General features: G+C 38.0%; 1 long non-coding RNA gene across 1 annotated transcript; it reads left to right on the plus strand.

The window, feature by feature from the left end:
- The first annotated feature begins 4,456 nt into the window (after positions 1–4,456).
- LOC135464571 (uncharacterized) lies at positions 4,457–7,848 on the plus strand. The gene is made up of 3 exons (XR_010443664.1): positions 4,457–4,577; positions 5,548–5,796; positions 7,809–7,848. It is a non-coding gene; the product is annotated as an uncharacterized LOC135464571 (long non-coding RNA).
- Positions 7,849–8,072: the final 224 nt, after the last annotated feature.

Below are 8,072 nucleotides of genomic sequence, written 5' to 3' on the forward strand. Positions count from 1 at the left end.
TAGTCATATTAGACAGTGCATGTGAATGTGGAGACCCATATTTCGTACCATCCTCCTTGCCGTTCCAGTAATGTGTGAAGCAGCAGGCACAGCTACCGGACGAGGAACGGGCCCTGGTACGATCACAAACCACTGTCCTGCAACAACCGAACACTCTCATAGAATCAGAATATTTATTTTCATTGATATGTGTATTTAATCTCTGATAATAAAGTTTTACTTACACAATGGCGGTCAGTGTTTTATGGGTGGAGGAGGCGGTAGTGCCCAGGGTAAGCCATTAACTTGATTTGCAAAGGATAACATACACACTTGCACAACTTACTAGTACTTGTCTTTAACAAGGTCTTCATTGCAACAAAAGGATTGTCCCACAGATGCCGTTGAATGTTAATTACCATTATTTCCCAAGGATCAATAAGAGCAGGAAAATCAATAAATTCTCTTTCCAAGGCTGTGGTTCTGACTGCTAAGCCATGTCCAACATAGTTTAAGACAACTTAATACAATGCTCACTAAGTAATAGAGAGCGTTCAAACCTGCCAACACCATGCAAATTGTGTTCACGACACGACGTGTAGCCTTCAGCTATATATACAGAGATGCATACGTATCTGGTTGAAGACCACAACCACAGCCCTTTTCAGTGCTTCAAACGACCTTTCTAAAGGACAGCCATATATGAGCAGTTTCTGGTATTTTATATTTTGTTGCCTGTTATCAAAGTGATGCTAGAACAAATTCTGTTATTGCAACAGATTGTTCTATTAAATATTACGCAGATGCTCTATTAATTATAGAGATTTTATTAGACTAACAGGGTGTTATGTTGAATATGCCAGAATATTGCGTGATAATAACAATACATTCTAGCATCACTCATAAAACAGATTCATTTTTGAGCGTATATGATTATTGTAAACCCTCAATGGCCACTTTCAGAATTTAGTCTCAGACTTTACAGTTGTACACCCGAATAGGTGGTCTCAGGGTAACACACAGATAAATTAGAGATCGAGGAAATAACCAGTGGCAAATTAAGACAAATCTACAATCAAGGTCTTCACTTGTATAAAATATTTTTACTAACATTTCTCACATTACTCGCAGCTCAATTTTAATTGCCGTATGTTTTATTCCAATGTATCAGAAAAGAATTAGAAAAGTTACAAGTGATGAAGAAATCATTACACATATACGACACAAATTTTATTGTGTTTTACAGAGTTTCACTTTCATTTCATGATTTCTCGAAACGGTTGTACAATGACATACAATTATGCTGTCTTGTATTTGATGGCGTAGAATGATAACTACAACAACAACCGACGTGAATCCGGGGCTCAAGACTGATAGTAATTTACATGTAGCTGTGTTTATATTGGTCCGATTATCTTCCTTTGACTGATGTTAGACGTTATTTACTGGATTCAACAGACGCAGATTGCACTGTATGAGCGAGTTGCCCCGTTGTGAATTGATAGAGGCAGAAATCTTAGCGTTAGTGTAGAAATATGTTTTTGTTCACAAAAAATTGCATGCCACCTGTGTTTGTCTAGAACAAGTCTGAGTTCAGGTCAGACAGATAATGCAAGGGCCGGCCGCTGTAATTTTAGCCCTGAAGTACATAAAGGCCTTTTCTCTACAAACCACCCTTTTGACTCTTTTCGGTTGCCTGGATACCAATCCCTATGGGCCTACCTACTATATGGCTTCACGTCTTATCTATTGCTTAGCAGTCACGAATCACAGTGTCAATTCCAGTACCTGTGATAATAACCAGGTTGTATGTGCTCCTATATCTTCACTATATATAAGTATGTACTAATAACAAACAAGTTAAATGCCTTATCTTGCTTCCATGTTGTTTTACTCTGTGTTTGACTATCTTCATACTTTACACTTAAACCCTTCATAGCCTAGTAGTTATAACATACTATCGCAGCGCAATGACTCTAAAGCCTCTCAACAATGCAATCACTGCGCGTTCAACTGCAGTACATGCTAATTTCCTCTCCAGCTTACATAATAAAGTCTTTCAGCAACCTGCACATGGCCATGGGTTTCCATGTGACAATATCTACATGTCGCGTAGTTTTCTTTCACTGTAGTTCTGACCTTCATCGTATAAATAAAATAATCTTGCGTACAACATAAAACACCAATCAAATCCCCTTACAAGTAAATATAATTTGTATATTCAGTAGACCTATAGTCTAAAAATTATTTTCACGTTTTGTTAAATGTCACTTCAGCAGACGCTCGTTGTATTAATTCTTGGTTTCGCAAATCCACATTCCTCAAATATAATGCTGATTTTTCCCGAATCCAATAAAATAAAGTACTAAAGGATCGTAGAATGACAACCAACGACGTGGACCCCGGCCAAAACTACGTTGCAGTTCTAGTTATATTTGAAATACATGTACGTGCACATATGTTCAAATTGTCTCCACCTATATTATACAGAGGACGACTGCTATAGAAACCTACATGTACCACCACCATTATAAAGCATCTCTTTTATGGATGGACATTGAACATAGATCTGTTCACGGACATGGTGGCCAAAGGTGATGACTTAAAGCAGAAATAATGCACCCTTCAAGAGAACGGTCTACTTGTGGTGGTGTTGTAAAGGGAAGGCAGCAAATAGAGTATTAATTAAGCATAGGGTCATTCGTGTGTAGTCATATCAGACAATGTATGTGTATGTGGAGACTCACATATCAGGTGTGTTATCATTCTCCTTGCGGTCCCAGTAATGTGTGAAGCAGCAGGCACAGCTACCGGACGAGGAACGGGCCCTGGTACGATCACAAACCACTGTCAGAATCAGAATATTTATTTTCATTGATTTGTGTATTTAATCTCTGATAATAAAGTTTTACTTACACAATGGCGGTCAGTGTTTTATGGGTGGAGGAGGCCGTAGTGCCCAGGGTAAGCCATTAACTTGATTTGCAAAGGATAACATACACACTTGCACAACTTACTAGTACTTGTCTTTAACAAGGTCTTCATTGGAACAAAAGGATTGTCTCACAGATGTCGCTGACTGCTAATTGCCATTATTTTCCAAGGACCAATAAGAGCAGGAAAATCAATAACTTCTCTTTCCAAGGCTGTGGTTCTGACCGCTAAGCCATGCCCAACACAGTTTAAGACAACTTAATACAATGTTCACTAAGTAATAGAGAGCGTTCAAACCTGCCTACACCATGTAAATTGTGTTCACGACACGACGAGTAGGCTACTGCTGCATATACAAAGATGTATACGTATCTGGTTGAACACCACAACACCACAGCCCTTTTCAGGGCTTCAAACGACCTTTCTAAGGGCCAGCCATATATGAGCATTTTGTGGTATTTTATATTTTGTTGCCTGTTATCAAAGTGATGGTAGAACAAATTCTGTTTTTGCAGCAGATTATTCTGTTAAATATTACACAGATGCTCTATTAATTATAGAGATTTTATTAGACTAACAGGGTGTTATGTTGAATATGTCAGAATACTGCGTTATAATAACAATACATTCTAGCATCACTCAGAAAACAGTATCATTTTTGAGCGTATATGATTGTTGTAAACTATCAATGGTTACTTTCAGATTATAACGTTAGATTTTACAGTTGTACACCCAAATAGGTGGTCTCAGGGTATCACACAGATAAATTAGAGATCGAGGAAATAACCAGTGGCAAATTAAGGCAAATCTACAAACAAGGTTTTCACTTCTATCAAATATTTTCAATAACATTCCTCACATTACATTCGCAGCTGAATTCTAATTGTCGTATATTTGATTCTAATGTATCAGAAAAGAATTAGAAAGGTTACAAATGATGAAGAAATCATTACACATATAAGACACAAATTTTATAGTGCGTGACAAAGTTCCAGTTTCATTCACGATGAACATCATCAAAGTTTCCGAGTACTGACCATAATAACATGCTTACATCTAAACTGTAAAGCGGCTGAAATTCGTCAGGCGTCTAGAACCATGCATTAGGTAGGGTCGTTTCCATTGATCGGCCGGGAGTATGTTAAATAGCTATGTTTACGTCACCGTATGCGAGATGTGCAGGCTTTTCAGCACAGGTTGAGTAGACTTACGGCTATGGTCCTCTGCATAAAGAGAGTACCCTCAATACATAGGATGAATACAATTTTGTAATCTTGCAGATCGTGAAGAGGGCGTGTGCTTTAAGCCTTATTTGTAGGCCAGCGACTTGCACAGATAAGACATACTGGATGGTTGATGTATTAGAGCGTCATAGCGTCGTGCTTAATGGGAGCTTAAGCTGAGAATAGCGCATTATTATGCTATAATGAGGCCTTTACTTTCACATGTATGGGGCTCAAACCGTACCAAAATTTATTTAGTCTTCTTCCCTTTTCTCATCTGGGCGTTTCTCCTGTATGGGTGGGATGTTCTACCTGTGTTTCTTAGGAAGTGTTCTCCAGTGGAGGTTAAGCTGTCACCAAATTCGTTACCGCTGACAGCTTTGGTTAGCTTTCCCGGATCGGGTAATACATGGGTGCGCCATATTGTTCAACAAGCAACAGGTGAGTTTAGAGGCAACAAATAAGGCCCGTTTAACCAGTACAAAGTACATCTACTTTTATAAATGCAAATATGTGACAACGTTATATTTGTTTTTTGTTTTTGTTGTTGTTGCTGTTGTTATTGATTTACACTATGCTCAAAAATATTTTATTTATACGACGGCGGGAAACATGATGGTGGGAGGAAACCGGGTAAAGGCCTGACGGAATCCGTGAACCATCCACAGGCTGCTGCCATACGGCAACACAACCTAACTAACACAATTAAACTGTAATGATGTAATTTTACACAGGCCCAGATAGGTCTTTGCTGTGGGATACATAAGTTTGAACACTAAGCCTAGAAATGGCCGCTGAATCAGTGAACCACATGAGGTTAGTTGTCACACCCAAGAAGCGAGTGATCACCGAGCAAGATACTGCATTTATTACCCGGCGGACATACAAAAACGTGCTTCCTCTCGATTAGCTTTATTCCTACAAGCAAATGATAATTAGCTCCAGCTAATCTAGTTTTAACATTCTTCGGTGATCGTCTTCCATTCTTTGGCCGGTTTCATGTCATATCTAAGAAAATATCGTGATTATCATTGTTTTGTGTTGAATTTAGCACCAGATTGTGAACTTGTAGCTTCGACACAAACGACTGGTTATATCTGGATACATGTGGTTGGTGCATGTGCAGCAAACAGTGTGTTTTATACGGCTTGGATCAAAGCTGATTTGAAGAATTAGCTCGAACAATGAATACATTAAACTTGTTCTGACAAAGTACGTTTTACACCAATGTTCACGGCTTTTCTGTGGTCTCATGAATTCATGAATTTGCAACATTCCTTCACCTTTTTTATGACAGTGGTAAATGAAGAAAGCCATGCAAATCTACAGAACTCAAAACCGACATTTAACCATAGATTTTTACACACAATCTATTCATTTTTGATTTTGTTTTTTTCTTGTCTGACCACAGGTATTGGAACTGGAAGCGTGTATTGTGACAAATTTCTACGGGATCATGGATTTCCCTTTGAATGTATCAAAAACGGCTCTGTAGTTTTGATAAAAACACATCGAGAAAAGATTTCCGAACCAAACCTACGATTTTCCCGTATAGTTCTCCTACTTCGAAACCCATTTGATGCAATTCGGGCGGAATTCAATCGACGTTTTTCTAAGGAAAATCACATAGGATTCGCATCCGAAACCAGTGTTAAGAAAGGTAAGATAAAGAGTGGATCTTTACACGTGATAAACGGATAAAATTGGATTTATGAAGTGCTAGTCTTAAATTGGAAGTTTTATATTCATAATTTAAAAGGAAGTAAATAATCGAAATCTTACAAATCCTTTTATTTGAAGCACACATGTAAACAGTAAAGGGAGATATCCAGATCCCAATTCAGGCCGACAACCAGTAAAACATTATCCAAAGTCAAATTCCCCAAGACCAATTTCATTAATGGACAAGTCATCATCTGGCTAAAACATATTTCAGCCGAAAGCAGGATACTCCATCTTAAGAATTCTATCCAAACAAACACATTGCCATCAAATTACGCAACCAAAGCTGTGGCCTAACTTTTACTCATTCACTCCATGAAGTAGCACATTATAACACAAAACTACTGCATTTTAAGAACGTTTACAACGATTTAGTTACGTGTAGCCGAAGGGCCCGTTCACAAATGTTGTGGGGCAGGTCTGTATTATTTACGGACCGCCACAGATGTAAAATCAGTTGATTTACAAACCGTGTAATGTTCAACGACGGTATCACAAATTATATCAGAGAGTAAAATACCGTCTCGAACCAAACCGCATTCATCTCCCCAAATACATTTTGCCGTTCATGTTAGCGTTTATTTATTTATTTATTTAATTGGTTAGCAGTTTCTTAATAACAAATATCACAGTTTGGGATGATAAGAAGACGACATGTCACCGGACAACGCTTAAAAAATAAATCTTACGATATAATTCTTTTTTCTCTGAGTTACAACTGAAGATTTTAAATTTTTATCCGTCGTCTTTCTCGCACACAAGGGATGTTTTTTCTGTTTTCTTTTATAAAAATTATTTGAAAACGCCGTGTCCAAGCCGAAGTGCTATCCCTGACGTGCGCGATCAACACTACTTTCGACGTCACCCGCTACAAAACTGACGCATAACATCCATAAAAAAGAATACCCAGTTCAGCCTCAGTGGTGCTTAGATTTATTTTCATTTATTTGTATCAGAATTGAGCATGATTCTAGTTGTACAACAATCCCATTGTGCTTTTGTAAACATTTACGACCTGAACCAGGAATACCCCGGTCATGCATCTGCAGCTAGTCTAGGCTAGGCTATTTAATCAGGGCCGCTTGAGTTCCTTCTATAAGACATAGTAGTCCTACTCTATCAACAGGTCAAGCAGTGAAAGGGGTATTCTTCCAGTATGTTCAATTTCCGAGAAAACTATCTTTATCACCTTGGCCTTCACCACCGAAGTCCACAACTTTTAACTACCGTAGGCTTAGATTATTATACGGAAAATAACTTCGACATTAGAGAGCTAGAGTGAACGTGACGTAACCTTACTCTTGATAGTGAAAACGTGCTCAAGCTGTGTCAAAGCGAAGTTTCGCTAAACTTTTGTGGAGATGTGGAGAATAGGTATGAGACAAAAACAAGGAAAATTTCGACATCGTTAAAATCCAATTGAAGTTTTAAACTGTCGTACTCACTGCTTTAATGGCAGTGTTCGAAAACTTCCAGTTGACAGAATATATGGTGATGAAGGATGTGTCGGGAGAAGTTAATTGCAAACATATGTGGCTGTTATTGCGGTGTTAATCCAAGTTATGTTCCATGTTAGATTTTTAGCGTGCTAAAACAAAAAGAAATCAAAACAAAACTTATACATTAAAGATTTTATAAAATATGCGTCGCCTATGGAGTTGTTAGAACTGTATAAATCAATTTTTTATCTAGAATTCTCACAAAGCCATGGGACACTGTGAAAGCGGAAACAAATCGTCGTGTTCATCGTACCGTTAAGGACTTGTGACGTCAGAAGAAACAACTAATTATAGAAATAATTAGCACCTGATTGGTCAAAATGTATAACACTGACATAACGAAACTTGTTGAAATTTACGACTTGTAATAGAAAAAACAAACAATGGAAATTATTATAAATTAAAGCTTTAATATATACGGTGTTTTATTACAAGTACTTTTTTTATTCAGACTGGCCACGTGTTTCAAGGGAAATGATTACTAACTGGACGGAAAGTATCTTAAAATGGACGAGTTTCCAAGGACCCATCCACGTGACAAAATATGAGGACTGGAAAGCAAAACTAGATCAAGAACTACACCGGCTTCTCCAGTTTATGGACATTTCTGTATCGAGGCGCCAATTGTTGTGTGCAGTCCGGTTTTCAGAAGGATTGTTACACAGGAAAGGCGGTGGATCTTCTTTTGAATTTGACAAAGCAAGTCGCGACTTGC

Source organism: Liolophura sinensis, chromosome 4 (genome assembly GCF_032854445.1).
Source record: "Liolophura sinensis isolate JHLJ2023 chromosome 4, CUHK_Ljap_v2, whole genome shotgun sequence".
NCBI classification, from domain to species: domain Eukaryota; kingdom Metazoa; phylum Mollusca; class Polyplacophora; order Chitonida; family Chitonidae; genus Liolophura; species Liolophura sinensis.